Genomic DNA, 17,352 nt, shown 5'->3' on the forward strand with positions numbered 1-17,352 from the left:
TTTTTTTTTTTTACGTCGTGCCTACCCTCGTTCTTTAAACGGCGCTATCTTGAATAGTTTAGCTAAAGCGAGTCTCAATGACCTCATTTTAGGCAAGTTCGCACGGGCCCCGCAGGGTTTCGCAACTCGACTTACCCTACGTCGCGAGACATGCATATGATAATTATGTGCGCATATTATAATAGGTGCGATCATACCAGCACTAATGCACCGGATCCCATCAGAACTACGCAGTTAAGCGTGCTTGGGCGAGAGTAGTACTAGGATGGGTGACCTCCTGGGAAGTCCTCGTGTTGCACCTCTTTTTTTTTTTTTTTTTTTTTTTTTTTTTTTTTTTTTTTTTTTTTTTTTTTTTTTTTACGTCGTGCTTACCCTCGTTCTTTAAACGGCGCTATCTTGCACAGTTTTGTTAAAGCGAGTCTCAATGACCTGATTTTAGGCAAGCTCGCACGGGCCCCGCAGGGATTTGCAACTCGACTTACCCTACGTCGCGAGACATGCATATGATAATTATGTGCGCATATTTTAATAGGTGCGATCATACCAGCACTAATTCACCGGATCCCATCAGAACTCTGCAGTTAAGCGTGCTTGGGCGAGAGTAGTACTAGGATGGGTGACCTCCTGGGAAGTCCTCGTGTTGCACCTCTTTTTTTTTTTTTTTTTTTTTTTTTTTTTTTTTTTTTTTTTTTTTTTTTTTTTTACGTCGTGCCTACCCTCGTTCTTTAAACGGCGCTATCTTGAATAGTTTAGCTAAAGCGAGTCTCAATGACCTCATTTTAGGCAAGTTCGCACGGGCCCCGCAGGGTTTCGCAACTCGACTTACCCTACGTCGCGAGACATGCATATGATAATTATGTGCGCATATTATAATAGGTGCGATCATACCAGCACTAATGCACCGGATCCCATCAAAACTCCGCAGTTAAGCGTGCTTGGGCGAGAGTAGTACTAGGATGGGTGACCTCCTGGGAAGTCCTCGTGTTGCACCTCTTTTTTTTTTTTTTTTTTTTTTTACGTCGTGCTTACCCTCGTTCTTTAAACGGCGCTATCTTGAATAGTTTAGCTAAAGCGAGTCTCAATGACCTGATTTTAGGCAAGCTCCCACAGGACCCGCAGGGATTCGCAGCTCGACTTACCCTACGTCGCAAGACACGCATATGATAATTATGTGCGCATATTATAATAGGTGCGATCATACCAGCACTAATGCACCGGATCCCATCAGAACTCCGCAGTTAAGCGTGCTTGGGCGAGAGTAGTACTAGGATGGGTGACCTCCTGGGAAGTCCTCGTGTTGCACCTCTTTTTTTTTTTCTTTTTTTTTTTTTTTTTTTTTTTTTTTTACGTCGTGCTTACCCTCGTTCTTTAAACGGCGCTATCTTGAATAGTTTAGCTAAAGCGAGTCTCAATGACCTCATTTTAGGCAAGCTCGCACGGGCCCCGCAGGGATTCGCAGCTCGACTTACCCTACGTCGCAAGACATGCATATGATAATTATGTGCGCATATTATAATAGGTGTGATCATACCAGCACTAATGCACCGGATCCCATCAGAACTCTGCAGTTAAGCGTGCTTGGGCGGGAGTAGTACTAGGATGGGTGACCTCCTGGGAAGTCCTCGTGTTGCACCTCTTTTTTTTTTTTTTTTTTTTTTTTACGTCGTGCTTACCCTCGTTCTTTAAACGGCGCTATCTTGCACAGTTTAGTTAAAGCGAGTCTCAATGACCTGATTTTAGGCAAGCTCCCACGGGCCCCGCAGGGATTTGCAACTCGACTTACCCTACGTCGCGAGACATGCATATGATAATTATGTGCGCATATTTTAATAGGTGCGATCATACCAGCACTAATGCACCGGATCCCATCAGAACTCCGTAGTTAAGCGTGCTTGGGCGAGAGTAGTATGTGTTGCACCTCTTTTTTTTTTTTTTTTTTTTTTTTTTTTTTTTTTTTTTTTTTTTACGTCGTGCTTACCCTCGTTCTTTAAACGGCGCTATCTTGAAAAGTTTAGCTAAAGCGAGTCTCAATGACCTCATTTTAGGCAAGCTCGCACGGGCCCCGCAGGGATTCGCAGCTCGACTTACCCTACGTCGCAAGACATGCATATGATAATTATGTGCGCATATTATAATAGGTGCGATCATACCAGCACTAATGCACCGGATCCCATCAGAACTCCGCAGTTAAGCGTGCTTGGGCGAGAGTAGTACTAGGATGGGTGACCTCCTGGGAAGTCCTCGTGTTGCACCTCTTTTTTTTTTTTTTTTTTTTTTTTTTTTTTTTTTTTTTTTTTTTTTTACGTCGTGCCTACCCTCGTTCTTTAAACAGCGCTATCTTGAATAGTTTAGCTAAAGCGAGTCTCAATGACCTCATTTTAGGCAAGTTCGCACGGGCCCCGCAGGGTTTCGCAACTCGACTTACCCTACGTCGCGAGACATGCATATGATAATTATGTGCGCATATTATAATAGGTGCGATCATACCAGCACTAATGCACCGGATCCCATCAGAACTCCGCAGTTAAGCGTGCTTGGGCGAGAGTAGTACTAGGATGGGTGACCTCCTGGGAAGTCCTCGTGTTGCACCTCTTTTTTTTTTTTTTTTTTTTTTTTTTTTTTTTTTTTTTTTTTTTTTTTTTTTTTTTTTTTTTTTTTACGTCGTGCTTACCCTCGTTCTTTAAACGGCGCTATCTTGCACAGTTTTGTTAAAGCGAGTCTCAATGACCTGATTTTAGGCAAGCTCGCACGGGCCCCGCAGGGATTTGCAACTCGACTTACCCTACGTCGCGAGACATGCATATGATAATTATGTGCGCATATTTTAATAGGTGCGATCATACCAGCACTAATTCACCGGATCCCATCAGAACTCCGCAGTTAAGCGTGCTTGGGCGAGAGTAGTACTAGGATGGGTGACCTCCTGGGAAGTCCTCGTGTTGCACCTCTTTTTATTTTTTTTTTTTTATTTTTTATTTTTTTTTTATTTTTTTACGTCGTGCTTACCCTCGTTCTTTAAACGGCGCTATCTTGAATAGTTTAGCTAAAGCGAGTCTCAATGACCTCATTTTAGGCAAGTTCGCACGGGCCCCGCAGGGATTCGCAGCTCGACTTACCCTACGTCGCGAGACATGCATATGATAATTATGTGCGCATATTTTAATAGGTGCGATCATACCAGCACTAATGCACCGAATCCCATCAGAACTCCGCAGTTAAGCGTGCTTGGGCGAGAGTAGTACCAGGATGGGTGACCTCCTGGGAAGTCCTCGTGTTGCACCTATTTTTTTTTTTTTACGTCTTGCTTACCCTCGTTCTTTAAACGGCGCTATCTTGCACAGTTTAGTTAAAGCGAGTCTCAATGACCTCATTTAGGCAAGCTCGCACGGGCCCCGCAGGGATTTGCAACTCGACTTACCCTACGTCGCGAGACATGCATATGATAATTATGTGCGCATATTTTAATAGGTGCGATCATACCAACACTAATTCACCGGATCCCATCAGAACTCCGCAGTTAAGCGTGCTTGGGCGAGAGTAGTACTAGGATGGGTGACCTCCTGGGAAGTCCTCGTGTTGCACCTCTTTTTTTTTTACGTCGTGCTTACCCTCGTTCTTTAAACGGCGCTATCTTGCACAGTTTAGTTAAAGCGAGTCTCAATGACCTGATTTTAGGCAAGCTCCCACGGGCCCCGCAGGGATTTGCAACTCGACTTACCCTACGTCGCGAGACATGCATATGATAATTATGTGCGCATATTTTAATAGGTGCGATCATACCAGCACTAATTCACCGGATCCCATCAGAACTCCGCAGTTAAGCGTGCTTGGGCGAGGGTAGTACTAGGATGGGTGACCTCCTGGGAAGTCCTCGTGTTGCACCTCTTTTTTTTTTTTTTTTTACGTCGTGCCTACCCTCGTTCTTTAAACGGCGCTATCTTGAATAGTTTAGCTAAAGCGAGTCTCAATGACCTCATTTTAGGCAAGTTCGCACGGGCCCCGCAGGGTTTCGCAACTCGACTTACCCTACGTCGCGAGACATGCATATGATAATTATGTGCGCATATTATAATAGGTGCGATCATGCCAGCACTAATGCACCGGATCCCATCAGAACTACGCAGTTAAGCGTGCTTGGGCGAGAGTAGTACTAGGATGGGTGACCTCCTGGGAAGTCCTCGTGTTGCACCTCTTTTTTTTTTTTTTTTTTTTTTTTTTTTTTTTTTTTTTTTTTTTTACGTCGTGCTTACCCTCGTTCTTTAAACGGCGCTATCTTGCACAGTTTTGTTAAAGCGAGTCTCAATGACCTGATTTTAGGCAAGCTCGCACGGGCCCCGCAGGGATTTGCAACTCGACTTACCCTACGTCGCGAGACATGCATATGATAATTATGTGCGCATATTTTAATAGGTGCGATCATACCAGCACTAATTCACCGGATCCCATCAGAACTCTGCAGTTAAGCGTGCTTGGGCGAGAGTAGTACTAGGATGGGTGACCTCCTGGGAAGTCCTCGTGTTGCACCTCTTTTTTTTTTTTTTTTTTTTTTTTTTTTTTTTTTTTTTTTTTTTTTTTTACGTCGTGCTTACCCTCGTTCTTTAAACGGCGCTATCTTGAATAGTTTAGCTAAAGCGAGTCTCAATGACCTCATTTTAGGCAAGTTCGCACGGGCCCCGCAGGGATTCGCAGCTCGACTTACCCTACGTCGCGAGACATGCATATGATAATTATGTGCGCATATTTTAATAGGTGCGATCATACCAGCACTAATGCACCGGATCCCATCAGAACTCCGCAGTTAAGCGTGCTTGGGCAAGAGTAGTACTAGGATGGGTGACCTCCTGGGAAGTCCTCGTGTTGCACCTATTTTTTTTTTTTTTTTTTTTTTACGTCGTGCTTACCCTCGTTCTTTAAACGGCGCTATCTTGCACAGTTTAGTTAAAGCGAGTCTCAATGACCTGATTTAGGCAAGCTCGCACGGGCCCCGCAGGGATTTGCAACTCGACTTACCCTACGTCGCGAGACATGCATATGATAATTATGTGCGCATATTTTAATAGGTGCGATCATACCAACACTAATTCACCGGATCCCATCAGAACTCCGCAGTTAAGCGTGCTTGGGCGAGAGTAGTACTAGGATGGGTGACCTCCTGGGAAGTCCTCGTGTTGCACCTCTTTTTTTTTTTTTTTTTTTTTTTTTTTTTTTTTTTTTTTTTTTTTTTTTTTTTTTTTTTTACGTCGTGCCTACCCTCGTTCTTTAAACGGCGCTATCTTGAATAGTTTAGCTAAAGCGAGTCTCAATGACCTGATTTTAGGCAAGCTCGCACGGGCCCCGCAGGGATTCGCAGCTCGACTTACCCTACGTCGCGAGACATGCATATGATAATTATGTGCGCATATTATAATAGGTGCGATCATACCAGCACTAATGCACCGGATCCCATCAGAACTCCGCAGTTAAGCGTGCTTGGGCGAGAGTAGTACTAGGATGGGTGACCTCCTGGGAAGTCCTCGTGTTGCACCTCTTTTTTTTTTTTTTTACGTCGTGCCTACCCTCGTTCTTTAAACGGCACTATCTTGAATAGTTTAGCTAAAGCGAGTCTCAATGACCTCATTTTAGGCAAGCTCGCACGGGCCCCGCAGGGATTCGCAGCTCGACTTACCCTACGTCGCAAGACATGCATATGATAATTATGTGCGCATATTTTAATAGGTGCGATTATACCAGCACTAATGCACCGGATCCCATCAGAACTCCGCAGTTAAGCGTGCTTGGGCGAGAGTAGTACAAGGATGGGTGACCTCCTGGGAAGTCCTCGTGTTGCACCTCTTTTTTTTTTTTTTTTTTTTTTTTTTTTTTTTTTTTTTTTTTTTTTTTTTTTTTTTTACGTCGTGCTTACCCTCGTTCTTTAAACGGCGCTATCTTGCACAGTTTTGTTAAAGCGAGTCTCAATGACCTGATTTTAGGCAAGCTCGCACGGGCCCCGCAGGGATTTGCAACTCGACTTACCCTACGTCGCGAGACATGCATATGATAATTATGTGCGCATATTTTAATAGGTGCGATGATACCAGCACTAATTCACCGGATCCCATCAGAACTCCGCAGTTAAGCGTGCTTGGGCGAGAGTAGTACTAGGATGGGTGACCTCTTGGGAAGTCCTCGTGTTGCACCTCTTTTTTTTTTTTTTTTTTTTTTTTTTTTTTTTTTTTTTTTTTTTTTTTTTTTTTTTTTTTTTTTTACGTCGTGCCTACCCTCGTTCTTTAAACGGCGCTATCTTGAATAGTTTAGCTAAAGCGAGTCTCAATGACCTCATTTTAGGCAAGTTCGCACGGGCCCCGCAGGGTTTCGCAACTCGACTTACCCTACGTCGCGAGACATGCATATGATAATTATGTGCGCATATTATAATAGGTGCGATCATACCAGCACTAATGCACCGGATCCCATCAGAACTCCGCAGTTAAGCGTGCTTGGGCGAGAGTAGTACTAGGATGGGTGACCTCCTGGGAAGTCCTCGTGTTGCACCTCTTTTTTTTTTTTTTTTTTTTTTTTTACGTCGTGCTTACCCTCGTTCTTTAAACGGCGCTATCTTGAATAGTTTAGCTAAAGCGAGTCTCAATGACCTGATTTTAGGCAAGCTCCCACAGGCCCCGCAGGGATTCGCAGCTCGACTTACCCTACGTCGCAAGACACGCATATGATAATTATGTGCGCATATTATAATAGGTGCGATCATACCAGCACTAATGCACCGGATCCCATCAGAACTCCGCAGTTAAGCGTGCTTGGGCGAGAGTAGTACTAGGATGGGTGACCTCCTGGGAAGTCCTCGTGTTGCACCTCTTTTTTTTTTTTTTTTTTTTTTTTTTTTTTTTTTTTTTTTTTTTTTTTACGTCGTGCTTACCCTCGTTCTTTAAACGGCGCTATCTTGAATAGTTTAGCCAAAGCGAGTCTCAATGACCTCATTTTAGGCAAGCTCGCACGGGCCCCGCAGGGATTCGCAGCTCGACTTACCCTACGTCGCAAGACATGCATATGATAATTATGTGCGCATATTATAATAGGTGTGATCATACCAGCACTAATGCACCGGATCCCATCAGAACTCCGCAGTTAAGCGTGCTTGGGCGGGAGTAGTACTAGGATGGGTGACCTCCTGGGAAGTCCTCGTGTTGCACCTCTTTTTTTTTTTTTTTTTTTTTTACGTCGTGCTTACCCTCGTTCTTTAAACGGCGCTATCTTGCACAGTTTAGTTAAAGCGAGTCTCAATGACCTGATTTTAGGCAAGCTCCCACGGGCCCCGCAGGGATTTGCAACTCGACTTACCCTACGTCGCGAGACATGCATATGATAATTATGTGCGCATATTTTAATAGGTGCGATCATACCAGCACTAATGCACCGGATCCCATCAGAACTCCGTAGTTAAGCGTGCTTGGGCGAGAGTAGTATGTGTTGCACCTCTTTTTTTTTTTTTTTTTTTTTTTTTTTTTTTTTTTTTTACGTCGTGCTTACCCTCGTTCTTTAAACGGCGCTATCTTGAAAAGTTTAGCTAAAGCGAGTCTCAATGACCTCATTTTAGGCAAGCTCGCACGGGCCCCGCAGGGATTCGCAGCTCGACTTACCCTACGTCGCAAGACATGCATATGATAATTATGTGCGCATATTATAATAGGTGCGATCATACCAGCACTAATGCACCGGATCCTATCAGAACTCCGCAGTTAAGCGTGCTTGGGCGAGAGTAGTACTAGGATGGGTGACCTCCTGGGAAGTCCTCGTGTTGCACCTTTTTTTTTTTTTTTTTTTTTTTTTTTTTTTTTTTTTTTTTTTTTTTTTTTTTACGTCGTGCCTACCCTCGTTCTTTAAACAGCGCTATCTTGAATAGTTTAGCTAAAGCGAGTCTCAATGACCTCATTTTAGGCAAGTTCGCACGGGCCCCGCAGGGTTTCGCAACTCGACTTACCCTACGTCGCGAGACATGCATATGATAATTATGTGCGCATATTATAATAGGTGCGATCATACCAGCACTAATGCACCGGATCCCATCAGAACTCCGCAGTTAAGCGTGCTTGGGCGAGAGTAGTACTAGGATGGGTGACCTCCTGGGAAGTCCTCGTGTTGCACCTCTTTTTTTTTTTTTTTTTTTTTTTTTTTTTTTTTTTTTTTACGTCGTGCTTACCCTCGTTCTTTAAACGGCGCTATCTTGCACAGTTTTGTTAAAGCGAGTCTCAATGACCTGATTTTAGGCAAGCTCGCACGGGCCCCGCAGGGATTTGCAACTCGACTTACCCTACGTCGCGAGACATGCATATGATAATTATGTGCGCATATTTTAATAGGTGCGATCATACCAGCACTAATTCACCGGATCCCATCAGAACTCCGCAGTTAAGCGTGCTTGGGCGAGAGTAGTACTAGGATGGGTGACCTCCTGGGAAGTCCTCGTGTTGCACCTCTTTTTATTTTTTTTTTTTTATTTTTTATTTTTTTTTTTATTTTTTTACGTCGTGCTTACCCTCGTTCTTTAAACGGCGCTATCTTGAATAGTTTAGCTAAAGCGAGTCTCAATGACCTCATTTTAGGCAAGTTCGCACGGGCCCCGCAGGGATTCGCAGCTCGACTTACCCTACGTCGCGAGACATGCATATGATAATTATGTGCGCATATTTTAATAGGTGCGATCATACCAGCACTAATGCACCGGATCCCATCAGAACTCCGCAGTTAAGCGTGCTTGGGCGAGAGTAGTACCAGGATGGGTGACCTCCTGGGAAGTCCTCGTGTTGCACCTATTTTTTTTTTTTTTTTTTTTTTTTTTTTTTTTTTTTTTTTTTTTACGTCTTGCTTACCCTCGTTCTTTAAACGGCGCTATCTTGCACAGTTTAGTTAAAGCGAGTCTCAATGACCTCATTTAGGCAAGCTCGCACGGGCCCCGCAGGGATTTGCAACTCGACTTACCCTACGTCGCGAGACATGCATATGATAATTATGTGCGCATATTTTAATAGGTGCGATCATACCAACACTAATTCACCGGATCCCATCAGAACTCCGCAGTTAAGCGTGCTTGGGCGAGAGTAGTACTAGGATGGGTGACCTCCTGGGAAGTCCTCGTGTTGCACCTCTTTTTTTTTTACGTCGTGCTTACCCTCGTTCTTTAAACGGCGCTATCTTGCACAGTTTAGTTAAAGCGAGTCTCAATGACCTGATTTTAGGCAAGCTCCCACGGGCCCCGCAGGGATTTGCAACTCGACTTACCCTACGTCGCGAGACATGCATATGATAATTATGTGCGCATATTTTAATAGGTGCGATCAAACCAGCACTAATTCACCGGATCCCATCAGAACTCCGCAGTTAAGCGTGCTTGGGCGAGGGTAGTACTAGGATGGGTGACCTCCTGGGAAGTCCTCGTGTTGCACCTCTTTTTTTTTTTTTTTTTACGTCGTGCCTACCCTCGTTCTTTAAACGGCGCTATCTTGAATAGTTTAGCTAAAGCGAGTCTCAATGACCTCATTTTAGGCAAGTTCGCACGGGCCCCGCAGGGTTTCGCAACTCGACTTACCCTACGTCGCGAGACATGCATATGATAATTATGTGCGCATATTATAATAGGTGCGATCATACCAGCACTAATGCACCGGATCCCATCAGAACTACGCAGTTAAGCGTGCTTGGGCGAGAGTAGTACTAGGATGGGTGACCTCCTGGGAAGTCCTCGTGTTGCACCTCTTTTTTTTTTTTTTTTTTTTTTTTTTTTTTTTTTTTTTTTTTTTTTTACGTCGTGCTTACCCTCGTTCTTTAAACGGCGCTATCTTGCACAGTTTTGTTAAAGCGAGTCTCAATGACCTGATTTTAGGCAAGCTCGCACGGGCCCCGCAGGGATTTGCAACTCGACTTACCCTACGTCGCGAGACATGCATATGATAATTATGTGCGCATATTTTAATAGGTGCGATCATACCAGCACTAATTCACCGGATCCCATCAGAACTCTGCAGTTAAGCATGCTTGGGCGAGAGTAGTACTAGGATGGGTGACCTCCTGGGAAGTCCTCGTGTTGCACCTCTTTTTTTTTTTTTTTTTTTTTTTTTTTTTTTTTTTTTTTTTTTTTTTTTTTTTTTTTTTTTTTTTTTTACGTCGTGCTTACCCTCGTTCTTTAAACGGCGCTATCTTGAATAGTTTAGCTAAAGCGAGTCTCAATGACCTCATTTTAGGCAAGTTCGCACGGGCCCCGCAGGGATTCGCAGCTCGACTTACCCTACGTCGCGAGACATGCATATGATAATTATGTGCGCATATTTTAATAGGTGCGATCATACCAGCACTAATGCACCGGATCCCATCAGAACTCCGCAGTTAAGCGTGCTTGGGCAAGAGTAGTACCAGGATGGGTGACCTCCTGGGAAGTCCTCGTGTTGCACCTATTTTTTTTTTTTTTTTTTTTTTTACGTCGTGCTTACCCTCGTTCTTTAAACGGCGCTATCTTGCACAGTTTAGTTAAAGCGAGTCTCAATGACCTGATTTAGGCAAGCTCGCACGGGCCCCGCAGGGATTTGCAACTCGACTTACCCTACGTCGCGAGACATGCATATGATAATTATGTGCGCATATTTTAATAGGTGGCATCATACCAACACTAATTTACCGGATCCCATCAGAACTCCGTAGTTAAGCGTGCTTGGGCGAGAGTAGTACTAGGATGGGTGACCTCCTGGGAAGTCCTCGTGTTGCACCTCTTTTTTTTTTTTTTTTTTTTTTTTTTTTTTTTTTTTTTTTTTTTTTTTTTTACGTCGTGCCTACCCTCGTTCTTTAAACGGCGCTATCTTGAATAGTTTAGCTAAAGCGAGTCTCAATGACCTGATTTTAGGCAAGCTCGCACGGGCCCCGCAGGGATTCGCAGCTCGACTTACCCTACGTCGCGAGACATGCATATGATAATTATGTGCGCATATTATAATAGGTGCGATCATACCAGCACTAATGCACCGGATCCCATCAGAACTCCGCAGTTAAGCGTGCTTGGGCGAGAGTAGTACTAGGATGGGTGACCTCCTGGGAAGTCCTCGTGTTGCACCTCTTTTTTTTTTTTTTTTTACGTCGTGCCTACCCTCGTTCTTTAAACGGCACTATCTTGAATAGTTTAGCTAAAGCGAGTCTCAATGACCTCATTTTAGGCAAGCTCGCACGGGCCCCGCAGGGATTCGCAGCTCGACTTACCCTACGTCGCAAGACATGCATATGATAATTATGTGCGCATATTTTAATAGGTGCGATTATACCAGCACTAATGCACCGGATCCCATCAGAACTCCGCAGTTAAGCGTGCTTGGGCGAGAGTAGTACAAGGATGGGTGACCTCCTGGGAAGTCCTCGTGTTGCACCTCTTTTTTTTTTTTTTTTTTTTTTTTTTTTTTTTTTTTTTTTACGTCGTGCTTACCCTCGTTCTTTAAACGGCGCTATCTTGCACAGTTTTGTTAAAGCGAGTCTCAATGACCTGATTTTAGGCAAGCTCGCACGGGCCCCGCAGGGATTTGCAACTCGACTTACCCTACGTCGCGAGACATGCATATGATAATTATGTGCGCATATTTTAATAGGTGCGATCATACCAGCACTAATTCACCGGATCCCATCAGAACTCCGCAGTTAAGCGTGCTTGGGCGAGAGTAGTACTAGGATGGGTGACCTCCTGGGAAGTCCTCGTGTTGCACCTCTTTTTTTTTTTTTTTTTTTTTTTTTTTTTTTTTTTACGTCGTGCCTACCCTCGTTCTTTAAACGGCGCTATCTTGAATAGTTTAGCTAAAGCGAGTCTCAATGACCTCATTTTAGGCAAGTTCGCACGGGCCCCGCAGGGTTTCGCAACTCGACTTACCCTACGTCGCGAGACATGCATATGATAATTATGTGCGCATATTATAATAGGTGCGATCATAGCAGCACTAATGCACCGGATCCCATCAGAACTCCGCAGTTAAGCGTGCTTGGGCGAGAGTAGTACTAGGATGGGTGACCTCCTGGGAAGTCCTCGTGTTGCACCTCTTTTTTTTTTTTTTTTTTTTTTTTTTTTTTTTTTACGTCGTGCTTACCCTCGTTCTTTAAACGGCGCTATCTTGCACAGTTTTGTTAAAGCGAGTCTCAATGACCTGATTTTAGGCAAGCTCGCACGGGCCCCGCAGGGATTTGCAACTCGACTTACCCTACGTCGCGAGACATGCATATGATAATTATGTGCGCATATTTTAATAGGTGCGATCATACCAGCACTAATTCACCGGATCCCATTAGAACTCCGCAGTTAAGCGTGCTTGGGCGAGAGTAGTACTAGGATGGGTGACCTCCTGGGAAGTCCTCGTGTTGCACCTCTTTTTTTTTTTTTTTTTTTTTTACGTCGTGCTTACCCTCGTTCTTTAAACGGCGCTATCTTGAATAGTTTAGCTAAAGCGAGTCTCAATGACCTCATTTTAGGCAAGTTCGCACGGGCCCCGCAGGGATTCGCAGCTCGACTTACCCTACGTCGCAAGACATGCATATGATAATTATGTGCTCATATTTTAATAGGTGCGATCATACCAGCACTAATGCACCGGATCCCATCAGAACTCCGCAGTTAAGCGTGCTTGGGCGAGAGTAGTACTAGGATGGGTGACCTCCTGGGAAGTCCTCGTGTTGCATCTCTTTTTTTTTTTTTTTTTTTTTTTTTTTTTTTTTACGTCGTGCCTACCCTCGTTCTTTAAACGGCGCTATCTTGAATAGTTTAGCTAAAGCGAGTCTCAATGACCTCATTTTAGGCAAGTTCGCACGGGCCCCGCAGGGTTTCGCAACTCGACTTACCCTACGTCGCGAGACATGCATATGATAATTATGTGCGCATATTATAATAGGTGCGATCATACCAGCACTAATGCACCGGATCCCATCAGAACTCCGCAGTTAAGCGTGCTTGGGCGAGAGTAGTACTAGGATGGGTGACCTCCTGGGAAGTTCTCGTGTTGCACCTCTTTTTTTTTTTTTTTTTTTTTTTTTTTTTTTTTTTTTTTTTTTTTTTTTTTTTTACGTCGTGCCTACCCTCGTTCTTTAAACGGCACTATCTTGAATAGTTTAGCTAAAGCGAGTCTCAATGACCTGATTTTAGGCAAGCTCGCACGGGCCCCGCTGGGATTCGCAGCTCGACTTACCCTACGTCGCAAGACATGCATATGATAATTATGTGCGCATATTTTAATAGGTGCGATCATACCAGCACTAATGCACCGGAACCCATCAGAACTCCGCAGTTAAGCGTGCTTGGGCGAGAGTAGTACTAGGATGGGTGACCTCCTGGGAAGTCCTCGTGTGGCACCTCTTTTTTTTTTTTTTTTTTTTTTTTTTTTTTTTACGTCGTGCTTACCTTTAAACGGCGCTATCTTGCACAGTTTAGTTAAAGCGAGTCTCAATGACCTGATTTTAGGCAAGCTCGCACGGGCCCCGCAGGGATTTGCAACTCGACTTACCCTACGTCGCGAGACATGCATATGATAATTATGTGCGCATATTTTAATAGGTGCGATGATACCAGCACTAATTCACCGGATCCCATCAGAACTCCGCAGTTAAGCGTGCTTGGGCTAGAGTAGTACTAGGATGGGTGACCTCCTGTGAAGTCCTCGTGTTGCACCTCTTTTTTTTTTTTTTTTTTTTTTTTTTACGTCGTGCCTACGCTCGTTCTTTAAACGGCACTATCTTGAATAGTTTAGCTAAAGCGAGTCTCAATGACCTCATTTTAGGCAAGCTCGCACGGGCCCCGCAGGGATTCGCAGCTCGACTTACCCTACGTCGCAAGACATGCATATGATAATTATGTGCGCATATTATAATAGGTGCGATCATACCAGCACTAATGCACCGGATCCCATCAGAACTCCGCAGTTAAGCGTGCTTGGGCGAGAGTAGTACTAGGATGGGTGACCTCCTGGGAAGTTCTCGTGTTGCACCTCTTTTTTTTTTTTTTTTTTTTTTTTTTTTTTTTTTTTTTTTTTTTTTTTTTTTTTACGTCGTGCCTACCCTCGTTCTTTAAACGGCACTATCTTGAATAGTTTAGCTAAAGCGAGTCTCAATGACCTGATTTTAGGCAAGCTCGCACGGGCCCCGCTGGGATTCGCAGCTCGACTTACCCTACGTCGCAAGACATGCATATGATAATTATGTGCGCATATTTTAATAGGTGCGATCATACCAGCACTAATGCACCGGAACCCATCAGAACTCCGCAGTTAAGCGTGCTTGGGCGAGAGTAGTACTAGGATGGGTGACCTCCTGGGAAGTCCTCGTGTGGCACCTCTTTTTTTTTTTTTTTTTTTTTTTTTTTTTTTTTTACGTCGTGCTTACCCTCGTTCTTTAAACGGCGCTATCTTGCACAGTTTAGTTAAAGCGAGTCTCAATGACCTGATTTTAGGCAAGCTCGCACGGGCCCCGCAGGGATTTGCAACTCGACTTACCCTACGTCGCGAGACATGCATATGATAATTATGTGCGCATATTTTAATAGGTGCGATGATACCAGCACTAATTCACCGGATCCCATCAGAACTCCGCAGTTAAGCGTGCTTGGGCTAGAGTAGTACTAGGATGGGTGACCTCCTGTGAAGTCCTCGTGTTGCACCTCTTTTTTTTTTTTTTTTTTTTTTTTTTACGTCGTGCCTACGCTCGTTCTTTAAACGGCACTATCTTGAATAGTTTAGCTAAAGCGAGTCTCAATGACCTCATTTTAGGCAAGCTCGCACGGGCCCCGCAGGGATTCGCAGCTCGACTTACCCTACGTCGCAAGACATGCATATGATAATTATGTGCGCATATTATAATAGGTGCGATCATACCAGCACTAATGTACCGGATCCCATCAGAACTCCGCAGTTAAGCGTGCTTGGGCGAGAGTAGTACTAGGATGGGTGACCTCCTGGGAAGTCCTCGTGTTGCACCTCTTTTTTTTTTTTTTTTTTTTTTTTTTTTTTTTTTTTTTTTTTTTTTTTTTTTTTTTTTTTTTACGTCGTGCCTACCCTCGTTCTTTAAACGGCACTATCTTGAATAGTTTAGCTAAAGCGAGTCTCAATGACCTCATTTTAGGCAAGCTCGCACGGGCCCCGCAAGGATTTGCAACTCGACTTACCCTACGTCGCGAGACATGCATATGATAATTTTGTGCGCATATTTTAATAGGTGCGATCATACCAGCACTAATTCACCGGATCCCATCAGAACTCCGCAGTTAAGCGTGCTTGGGCGAGAGTAGTACTAGGATGGGTGACCTCCTGGGAAGTCCTCGTGTTGCACCTCTTTTTTTTTTTTTTTTTTTACGTCGTGCTTACCCTCGTTCTTTAAACGGCGCTATCTTGAATAGTTTAGCTAAAGCGAGTCTCAATGACCTCATTTTAGGCAAGCTCGCACGGGCCCCGCAGGGATTTGCAGCTCGACTTACCCTACGTCGCAAGACACGCATATGATAATTATGTGCGCATATTATAATAGGTGCGATCATACCAGCACTAATGCACCGGATCCCATCAGAACTCCGCAGTTAAGCGTGCTTGGGCGGGAGTAGTACTAGGATGGGTGACCTCCTGGGAAGTCCTCGTGTTGCACCTCTTTTTTTTTTTTTTTTACGTCGTGCTTACCCTCGTTCTTTAAACGGCGCTATCTTACACAGTTTAGTTAAAGCGAGTCTCAATGACCTGATTTTAGGCAAGCTCCCACGGGCCCCGCAGGGATTTGCAACTCGACTTACCCTACGTCGCGAGACATGCATATGATAATTATGTGCGCATATTTTAATAGGTGCGATCATACCAGCACTAATGCACCGGATCCCATCAGAACTCCGTAGTTAAGCGTGCTTGGGCGAGAGTAGTACTAGGATGGGTGACCTCCTGGGAAGTCCTCGTGTTGCACCTCTTTTTTTTTTTTTTTTTTTTTTTTTTTTTTTTTTTTTTTTTTTTTTTTTTTTTTTTTTTTTTTTTTTTTTTTTTTTACGTCGTGCCTACCCTCGTTCTTTAAACGGCGCTATCTTGAATAGTTTAGCTAAAGCGAGTCTCAATGACCTCATTTTAGGCAAGCTCGCACGGGCCCCGCAGGGATTCGCAGCTCGACTTACCCTACGTCGCAAGACATGCATATGATAATTATGTGCGCATATTATAATAGGTGCGATCATACCAGCACTAATGCACCGGATCCCATCAGAACTCCGCAGTTAAGCGTGCTTGGGCGAGAGTAGTACTAGGATGGGTGATCTCCTGGGAAGTCCTCGTGTTGCACCTCTTTTTTTTTTACGTCGTGCTTACCCTCGTTCTTTAAACGGCGCTATCTTGCACAGTTTAGTTAAAGCGAGTCTCAATGACCTGATTTTAGGCAAGCTCCCACGGGCCCCGCAGGGATTTGCAACTCGACTTACCCTACGTCGCGAGACATGCATATGATAATTATGTGCGCATATTTTAATAGGTGCGATCATACCAGCACTAATGCACCGGATCCCATCAGAACTCCGTAGTTAAGCGTGCTTGGGCGAGAGTAGTACTAGGATGGGTGACCTCCTGGGAAGTCCTCGTGTTGCACCTCTTTTTTTTTTTTTTTTTTTTTTACGTCGTGCCTACCCTCGTTCTTTAAACGGCGCTATCTTGAATAGTTTAGCTAAAGCGAGTCTCAATGACCTCATTTTAGGCAAGCTCGCACGGGCCCCGCAGGGATTCGCAGCTCGACTTACCCTACGTCGCAAGACATGCATATGATAATTATGTGCGCATATTATAATAGGTGCGATCATACCAGCACTAATGCACCGGATCCCATCAGAACTCCGCAGTTAAGCGTGCTTGGGCGAGAGTAGTACTAGGATGGGTGATCTCCTGGGAAGTCCTCGTGTTGCACCTCTTTTTTTTTTACGTCGTGCTTACCCTCGTTCTTTAAACGGCGCTATCTTGCACAGTTTAGTTAAAGCGAGTCTCAATGACCTGATTTTAGGCAAGCTCCCACGGGCCCCGCAGGGATTTGCAACTCGACTTACCCTACGTCGCGAGACATGCATATGATAATTATGTGCGCATATTTTATTAGGTGCGATCATACCAGCACTAATGCACCGGATCCCATCAGAACTCCGTAGTTAAGCGTGCTTGGGCGAGAGTAGTACTAGGATGGGTGACCTCCTGGGAAGTCCTCGTGTTGCACCTCTTTTTTTTTTTTTTTTTTTTTTTTTTTTTTTTTTTTTTTACGTCGTGCCTACCCTCGTTCTTTAAACGGCGCTATCTTGAATAGTTTAGCTAAAGCGAGTCTCAATGACCTCATTTTAGGCAAGCTCGCACGGGC

At 44.3% G+C, this 17,352-nt stretch overlaps 50 non-coding genes and 1 pseudogene across 50 annotated transcripts; all 51 read left to right on the forward strand.

Moving 5' to 3' along the window:
• Positions 1–183: 183 nt before the first annotated feature.
• On the forward strand, positions 184–302 carry LOC148558757 (5S ribosomal RNA). Its single transcript, XR_015890577.1, has one exon. It is a non-coding gene; the product is annotated as a 5S ribosomal RNA (ribosomal RNA).
• A 228-nt stretch (positions 303–530) lies between these two features.
• LOC148558758 (5S ribosomal RNA) lies at positions 531–649 on the forward strand. The gene has a single exon (XR_015890031.1). It is a non-coding gene; the product is annotated as a 5S ribosomal RNA (ribosomal RNA).
• A 225-nt stretch (positions 650–874) lies between these two features.
• On the forward strand, positions 875–993 carry LOC148558759 (5S ribosomal RNA). The gene has a single exon (XR_015890470.1). It is a non-coding gene; the product is annotated as a 5S ribosomal RNA (ribosomal RNA).
• A 194-nt stretch (positions 994–1,187) lies between these two features.
• LOC148558760 (5S ribosomal RNA) lies at positions 1,188–1,306 on the forward strand. Its single transcript, XR_015886289.1, has one exon. It is a non-coding gene; the product is annotated as a 5S ribosomal RNA (ribosomal RNA).
• Positions 1,307–1,517: 211 nt separating this feature from the next.
• On the forward strand, positions 1,518–1,636 carry LOC148558761 (5S ribosomal RNA). Its single transcript, XR_015889741.1, has one exon. It is a non-coding gene; the product is annotated as a 5S ribosomal RNA (ribosomal RNA).
• Positions 1,637–2,136: 500 nt separating this feature from the next.
• LOC148558762 (5S ribosomal RNA) lies at positions 2,137–2,255 on the forward strand. Its single transcript, XR_015886290.1, has one exon. It is a non-coding gene; the product is annotated as a 5S ribosomal RNA (ribosomal RNA).
• A 218-nt stretch (positions 2,256–2,473) lies between these two features.
• On the forward strand, positions 2,474–2,592 carry LOC148558763 (5S ribosomal RNA). Its single transcript, XR_015886291.1, has one exon. It is a non-coding gene; the product is annotated as a 5S ribosomal RNA (ribosomal RNA).
• Positions 2,593–2,829: 237 nt separating this feature from the next.
• On the forward strand, positions 2,830–2,948 carry LOC148558764 (5S ribosomal RNA). The gene has a single exon (XR_015889066.1). It is a non-coding gene; the product is annotated as a 5S ribosomal RNA (ribosomal RNA).
• Positions 2,949–3,164: 216 nt separating this feature from the next.
• On the forward strand, positions 3,165–3,283 carry LOC148558765 (5S ribosomal RNA). The gene has a single exon (XR_015890745.1). It is a non-coding gene; the product is annotated as a 5S ribosomal RNA (ribosomal RNA).
• A 183-nt stretch (positions 3,284–3,466) lies between these two features.
• Positions 3,467–3,585, forward strand: LOC148558766 (5S ribosomal RNA). The gene has a single exon (XR_015890449.1). It is a non-coding gene; the product is annotated as a 5S ribosomal RNA (ribosomal RNA).
• Positions 3,586–3,766: 181 nt separating this feature from the next.
• LOC148558767 (5S ribosomal RNA) lies at positions 3,767–3,885 on the forward strand. Its single transcript, XR_015888664.1, has one exon. It is a non-coding gene; the product is annotated as a 5S ribosomal RNA (ribosomal RNA).
• Positions 3,886–4,073: 188 nt separating this feature from the next.
• On the forward strand, positions 4,074–4,192 carry LOC148558768 (5S ribosomal RNA). The gene has a single exon (XR_015891100.1). It is a non-coding gene; the product is annotated as a 5S ribosomal RNA (ribosomal RNA).
• Positions 4,193–4,408: 216 nt separating this feature from the next.
• Positions 4,409–4,527, forward strand: LOC148558769 (5S ribosomal RNA). Its single transcript, XR_015890032.1, has one exon. It is a non-coding gene; the product is annotated as a 5S ribosomal RNA (ribosomal RNA).
• Positions 4,528–4,747: 220 nt separating this feature from the next.
• LOC148558770 (5S ribosomal RNA) lies at positions 4,748–4,866 on the forward strand. Its single transcript, XR_015890178.1, has one exon. It is a non-coding gene; the product is annotated as a 5S ribosomal RNA (ribosomal RNA).
• A 192-nt stretch (positions 4,867–5,058) lies between these two features.
• Positions 5,059–5,177, forward strand: LOC148558771 (5S ribosomal RNA). The gene has a single exon (XR_015890450.1). It is a non-coding gene; the product is annotated as a 5S ribosomal RNA (ribosomal RNA).
• A 231-nt stretch (positions 5,178–5,408) lies between these two features.
• On the forward strand, positions 5,409–5,527 carry LOC148558772 (5S ribosomal RNA). Its single transcript, XR_015886292.1, has one exon. It is a non-coding gene; the product is annotated as a 5S ribosomal RNA (ribosomal RNA).
• Positions 5,528–5,713: 186 nt separating this feature from the next.
• Positions 5,714–5,832, forward strand: LOC148558773 (5S ribosomal RNA). The gene has a single exon (XR_015890333.1). It is a non-coding gene; the product is annotated as a 5S ribosomal RNA (ribosomal RNA).
• Positions 5,833–6,060: 228 nt separating this feature from the next.
• LOC148558774 (5S ribosomal RNA) lies at positions 6,061–6,179 on the forward strand. Its single transcript, XR_015890148.1, has one exon. It is a non-coding gene; the product is annotated as a 5S ribosomal RNA (ribosomal RNA).
• A 236-nt stretch (positions 6,180–6,415) lies between these two features.
• LOC148558775 (5S ribosomal RNA) lies at positions 6,416–6,534 on the forward strand. The gene has a single exon (XR_015886293.1). It is a non-coding gene; the product is annotated as a 5S ribosomal RNA (ribosomal RNA).
• Positions 6,535–6,730: 196 nt separating this feature from the next.
• LOC148558776 (5S ribosomal RNA) lies at positions 6,731–6,849 on the forward strand. The gene has a single exon (XR_015886294.1). It is a non-coding gene; the product is annotated as a 5S ribosomal RNA (ribosomal RNA).
• Positions 6,850–7,068: 219 nt separating this feature from the next.
• Positions 7,069–7,187, forward strand: LOC148558777 (5S ribosomal RNA). The gene has a single exon (XR_015888743.1). It is a non-coding gene; the product is annotated as a 5S ribosomal RNA (ribosomal RNA).
• A 492-nt stretch (positions 7,188–7,679) lies between these two features.
• Positions 7,680–7,798, forward strand: LOC148558778 (5S ribosomal RNA). Its single transcript, XR_015889893.1, has one exon. It is a non-coding gene; the product is annotated as a 5S ribosomal RNA (ribosomal RNA).
• A 222-nt stretch (positions 7,799–8,020) lies between these two features.
• On the forward strand, positions 8,021–8,139 carry LOC148558779 (5S ribosomal RNA). The gene has a single exon (XR_015886295.1). It is a non-coding gene; the product is annotated as a 5S ribosomal RNA (ribosomal RNA).
• Positions 8,140–8,349: 210 nt separating this feature from the next.
• On the forward strand, positions 8,350–8,468 carry LOC148558780 (5S ribosomal RNA). The gene has a single exon (XR_015889067.1). It is a non-coding gene; the product is annotated as a 5S ribosomal RNA (ribosomal RNA).
• A 217-nt stretch (positions 8,469–8,685) lies between these two features.
• On the forward strand, positions 8,686–8,804 carry LOC148558781 (5S ribosomal RNA). Its single transcript, XR_015888857.1, has one exon. It is a non-coding gene; the product is annotated as a 5S ribosomal RNA (ribosomal RNA).
• Positions 8,805–9,018: 214 nt separating this feature from the next.
• LOC148558782 (5S ribosomal RNA) lies at positions 9,019–9,137 on the forward strand. Its single transcript, XR_015890451.1, has one exon. It is a non-coding gene; the product is annotated as a 5S ribosomal RNA (ribosomal RNA).
• Positions 9,138–9,318: 181 nt separating this feature from the next.
• LOC148558783 (5S ribosomal RNA) lies at positions 9,319–9,437 on the forward strand. Its single transcript, XR_015889730.1, has one exon. It is a non-coding gene; the product is annotated as a 5S ribosomal RNA (ribosomal RNA).
• Positions 9,438–9,625: 188 nt separating this feature from the next.
• LOC148558784 (5S ribosomal RNA) lies at positions 9,626–9,744 on the forward strand. The gene has a single exon (XR_015890578.1). It is a non-coding gene; the product is annotated as a 5S ribosomal RNA (ribosomal RNA).
• Positions 9,745–9,962: 218 nt separating this feature from the next.
• LOC148558785 (5S ribosomal RNA) lies at positions 9,963–10,081 on the forward strand. Its single transcript, XR_015890978.1, has one exon. It is a non-coding gene; the product is annotated as a 5S ribosomal RNA (ribosomal RNA).
• Positions 10,082–10,320: 239 nt separating this feature from the next.
• Positions 10,321–10,439, forward strand: LOC148558786 (5S ribosomal RNA). Its single transcript, XR_015890376.1, has one exon. It is a non-coding gene; the product is annotated as a 5S ribosomal RNA (ribosomal RNA).
• A 193-nt stretch (positions 10,440–10,632) lies between these two features.
• Positions 10,633–10,751, forward strand: LOC148558787 (5S ribosomal RNA; annotated as a pseudogene).
• Positions 10,752–10,973: 222 nt separating this feature from the next.
• LOC148558788 (5S ribosomal RNA) lies at positions 10,974–11,092 on the forward strand. The gene has a single exon (XR_015886296.1). It is a non-coding gene; the product is annotated as a 5S ribosomal RNA (ribosomal RNA).
• Positions 11,093–11,280: 188 nt separating this feature from the next.
• LOC148558789 (5S ribosomal RNA) lies at positions 11,281–11,399 on the forward strand. The gene has a single exon (XR_015890335.1). It is a non-coding gene; the product is annotated as a 5S ribosomal RNA (ribosomal RNA).
• Positions 11,400–11,610: 211 nt separating this feature from the next.
• Positions 11,611–11,729, forward strand: LOC148558790 (5S ribosomal RNA). Its single transcript, XR_015889068.1, has one exon. It is a non-coding gene; the product is annotated as a 5S ribosomal RNA (ribosomal RNA).
• A 206-nt stretch (positions 11,730–11,935) lies between these two features.
• LOC148558791 (5S ribosomal RNA) lies at positions 11,936–12,054 on the forward strand. The gene has a single exon (XR_015890038.1). It is a non-coding gene; the product is annotated as a 5S ribosomal RNA (ribosomal RNA).
• A 205-nt stretch (positions 12,055–12,259) lies between these two features.
• Positions 12,260–12,378, forward strand: LOC148558792 (5S ribosomal RNA). The gene has a single exon (XR_015889460.1). It is a non-coding gene; the product is annotated as a 5S ribosomal RNA (ribosomal RNA).
• Positions 12,379–12,571: 193 nt separating this feature from the next.
• Positions 12,572–12,690, forward strand: LOC148558793 (5S ribosomal RNA). The gene has a single exon (XR_015888880.1). It is a non-coding gene; the product is annotated as a 5S ribosomal RNA (ribosomal RNA).
• Positions 12,691–12,894: 204 nt separating this feature from the next.
• On the forward strand, positions 12,895–13,013 carry LOC148558794 (5S ribosomal RNA). The gene has a single exon (XR_015887114.1). It is a non-coding gene; the product is annotated as a 5S ribosomal RNA (ribosomal RNA).
• Positions 13,014–13,238: 225 nt separating this feature from the next.
• On the forward strand, positions 13,239–13,357 carry LOC148558795 (5S ribosomal RNA). The gene has a single exon (XR_015890870.1). It is a non-coding gene; the product is annotated as a 5S ribosomal RNA (ribosomal RNA).
• Positions 13,358–13,553: 196 nt separating this feature from the next.
• Positions 13,554–13,672, forward strand: LOC148558796 (5S ribosomal RNA). The gene has a single exon (XR_015891499.1). It is a non-coding gene; the product is annotated as a 5S ribosomal RNA (ribosomal RNA).
• Positions 13,673–13,869: 197 nt separating this feature from the next.
• On the forward strand, positions 13,870–13,988 carry LOC148558797 (5S ribosomal RNA). Its single transcript, XR_015887223.1, has one exon. It is a non-coding gene; the product is annotated as a 5S ribosomal RNA (ribosomal RNA).
• Positions 13,989–14,213: 225 nt separating this feature from the next.
• LOC148558798 (5S ribosomal RNA) lies at positions 14,214–14,332 on the forward strand. Its single transcript, XR_015890871.1, has one exon. It is a non-coding gene; the product is annotated as a 5S ribosomal RNA (ribosomal RNA).
• Positions 14,333–14,537: 205 nt separating this feature from the next.
• On the forward strand, positions 14,538–14,656 carry LOC148558799 (5S ribosomal RNA). The gene has a single exon (XR_015891500.1). It is a non-coding gene; the product is annotated as a 5S ribosomal RNA (ribosomal RNA).
• A 197-nt stretch (positions 14,657–14,853) lies between these two features.
• Positions 14,854–14,972, forward strand: LOC148558800 (5S ribosomal RNA). The gene has a single exon (XR_015889255.1). It is a non-coding gene; the product is annotated as a 5S ribosomal RNA (ribosomal RNA).
• Positions 14,973–15,205: 233 nt separating this feature from the next.
• Positions 15,206–15,324, forward strand: LOC148558801 (5S ribosomal RNA). Its single transcript, XR_015889069.1, has one exon. It is a non-coding gene; the product is annotated as a 5S ribosomal RNA (ribosomal RNA).
• A 190-nt stretch (positions 15,325–15,514) lies between these two features.
• On the forward strand, positions 15,515–15,633 carry LOC148558802 (5S ribosomal RNA). Its single transcript, XR_015889496.1, has one exon. It is a non-coding gene; the product is annotated as a 5S ribosomal RNA (ribosomal RNA).
• Positions 15,634–15,820: 187 nt separating this feature from the next.
• Positions 15,821–15,939, forward strand: LOC148558803 (5S ribosomal RNA). The gene has a single exon (XR_015888623.1). It is a non-coding gene; the product is annotated as a 5S ribosomal RNA (ribosomal RNA).
• A 247-nt stretch (positions 15,940–16,186) lies between these two features.
• On the forward strand, positions 16,187–16,305 carry LOC148558804 (5S ribosomal RNA). The gene has a single exon (XR_015889500.1). It is a non-coding gene; the product is annotated as a 5S ribosomal RNA (ribosomal RNA).
• A 181-nt stretch (positions 16,306–16,486) lies between these two features.
• Positions 16,487–16,605, forward strand: LOC148558805 (5S ribosomal RNA). The gene has a single exon (XR_015888624.1). It is a non-coding gene; the product is annotated as a 5S ribosomal RNA (ribosomal RNA).
• A 193-nt stretch (positions 16,606–16,798) lies between these two features.
• LOC148558806 (5S ribosomal RNA) lies at positions 16,799–16,917 on the forward strand. The gene has a single exon (XR_015889501.1). It is a non-coding gene; the product is annotated as a 5S ribosomal RNA (ribosomal RNA).
• A 181-nt stretch (positions 16,918–17,098) lies between these two features.
• LOC148558807 (5S ribosomal RNA) lies at positions 17,099–17,217 on the forward strand. The gene has a single exon (XR_015888625.1). It is a non-coding gene; the product is annotated as a 5S ribosomal RNA (ribosomal RNA).
• Positions 17,218–17,352: the final 135 nt, after the last annotated feature.

This window comes from Arachis ipaensis, chromosome B6 (genome assembly GCF_059453495.1).
Source record: "Arachis ipaensis isolate K30076 ecotype BB chromosome B6, ASM5945349v1, whole genome shotgun sequence".
Taxonomy (NCBI): Eukaryota; Viridiplantae; Streptophyta; class Magnoliopsida; order Fabales; family Fabaceae; genus Arachis; species Arachis ipaensis.